This window comes from Vigna unguiculata, unplaced genomic scaffold (genome assembly GCF_037176805.1).
Source record: "Vigna unguiculata cultivar grain cowpea cultivar isolate G323 ecotype 2 unplaced genomic scaffold, ASM3717680v1 ptg000147l, whole genome shotgun sequence".
NCBI classification, from domain to species: Eukaryota; Viridiplantae; Streptophyta; class Magnoliopsida; order Fabales; family Fabaceae; genus Vigna; species Vigna unguiculata.
Window position 1 is genome coordinate 52,501 of NW_028196789.1, and position 2,500 is coordinate 55,000.

The following is a 2,500-nucleotide window of genomic DNA, read 5'->3' on the forward strand; positions in this document are numbered from 1 at the left end:
GCATAGCTAGATGGCTTGTGTGGAGTTTTGTGAAAAAATGAAATTCGTGGTTTTTGAGGTGTGAGGGTTGGAATGGCCTCCAAATGTCCCCAAATGAATACCATGAAATTCTTGGTGCACGAAAGTTTTGAGTTCGGAGGGTTTTGCACATGGCCAAGTTGGTCGGTGCACCGCGGCATAGCTAGATGGCTTGTGTGGAGTTTTGTGAAAAAATGAAATTCGTGGTTTTTGAGATGTGAGGGTTGGAATGGCCTCCAAATGTCCCCAAATGAATACCATGAAATTCTTGGTGCACGAAAGTTTTGAGTTCGGAGGGTTTTGCACATGGCCAAGTTGGTCGGTGCACCGCGGCATAGCTAGATGGCTTGTGTGGAGTTTTGTGAAAAAATGAAATTCGTGGTTTTTGAGATGTGAGGGTTGGAATGGCCTCCAAATGTCCCCAAATGAATACCATGAAATTCTTGGTGCACGAAAGTTTTGAGTTCGGAGGGTTTTGCACATGGCCAAGTTGGTCGGTGCACCGCGGCATAGCTAGATGGCTTGTGTGGAGTTTTGTGAAAAAATGAAATTCGTGGTTTTTGAGATGTGAGGGTTGGAATGGCCTCCAAATGTCCCCAAATGAATACCATGAAATTCTTGGTGCACGAAAGTTTTGAGTTCGGAGGGTTTTGCACATGGCCAAGTTGGTCGGTGCACCGCGGCATAGCTAGATGGCTTGTGTGGAGTTTTGTGAAAAAATGAAATTCGTGGTTTTTGAGATGTGAGGGTTGGAATGGCCTCCAAATGTCCCCAAATGAATACCATGAAATTCTTGGTGCACGAAAGTTTTGAGTTCGGAGGGTTTTGCACATGGCCAAGTTGGTCGGTGCACCGCGGCATAGCTAGATGGCTTGTGTGGAGTTTTGTGAAAAAATGAAATTCGTGGTTTTTGAGATGTGAGGGTTGGAATGGCCTCCAAATGTCCCCAAATGAATACCATGAAATTCTTGGTGCACGAAAGTTTTGAGTTCGGAGGGTTTTGCACATGGCCAAGGTTGGCGGTGCACCGCGGCATAGCTAAATGGCTTGGTGGGGAGTTTTGTGAAAAAATGAAATTCGTGGTTTTTGAGATGTGAGGGTTGGAATGGCCTCCAAATGCCCCCAAATGAATACCATGAAATTCTTGGTGCACGAAAGTTTTGAGTTCGGAGGGTTTTGCACATGGCCAAGGTTGGCGGTGCACCACGGCATAGCTAGATGGCTTGGTGGGGAGATTTGTGAAAAAATGAAATTCGTGGTTTTTGAGATGTGAGGGTTGGAAAGGCCTCCAAATGCCCCCAAATGAGTACTGTAAAAGTGTTGGTGCACAAAAGTTTTGAATTGGATGCATTTTGCACTTGGCCAAGTTGGTCGGTGCACCGCGACTAGATAGGTTGGTGCCAAAATTTGTCAAATTTAAGACCTTGGCCAAACTGAATGAAATTTTGTGGGGAGGTTCCTGATATTGTTTAGTGGTGGACTGGAAAAAATGAGGTCGAAATTCGAAGTCTACATGTGCTTTTCTATTTTTCCCGATTTTACACATACCCGGTAAGTAAAAAAAATAAAAAAAATAGTTCCCCTTCGAGAAAAATTATGAAATTTGGTGAGCAAGGAGATACCATTATTCTACGAATTACTGCAAAAAATCGCATCAAAATTCGAAGTATAGCCCGAGATATGGACTTATGTCTGCTCAAAAAAAGTGTATCTACTTGTACAATTTTGCCTTTTGCATATTAACCTCTTATAGGGGGGGAGTGCTCCTTGAGCCGGCCAGCTCCACACTGGCAGGTTTTAAAGGGAGCTTGATGAGGCCTCCCCCCTCACGTGGTGCGTGCGTTAGCATGTTTATCATGGCACAACTAGCCTCTTCATAGTTGTTGAGCTTTATTAATACCAACACACGGTCGTCACTGATCGTTGGTTAGCTCGGCAGCTAGTCCCTCGGATATTGTGGAAAGTTATTTTCATGCCTAGCGATGCTTGACCCTGCGTCACTTGATGTTTCCATTTGCTTGCTTGCCCATGGTAGGTGGGGGGTGGACCGTCTTGTGGTGTGGTGTCTTGCGAACGTGAGGGTGTGTGAGTTGTAATCGAGATGCACTTGCTGGCTGGCTCCATGCCTTGCGTATCGAACGGTCAAGCATGCATCTCTTCCATTTTCACCCGTTGCCTTGGGTGATATTGGTTGATCAGTCCCTGTGTTGCCTACCCACTAGACGGTACTTCTGTGGTTGCTTCGAATTCTATCTTTCCATCACGAAGAGGTGTTGGAGGATCCTAATGTCACGCACGTGTTCCATCTAGTGAAACATCTCAGTGATGCACGTGTTGTGGCTAGTTCTTTTGGATGCGGTGCATTATATGAACTCGGGTTTACTTTAGCGACCCAGTCAACATAATTCGGTTGTGTCCCTTGATTGAGACGTTGTCCTTGAACTTGTTGTGAACAATATCGTTCTTCCACAACCCGTCGTCT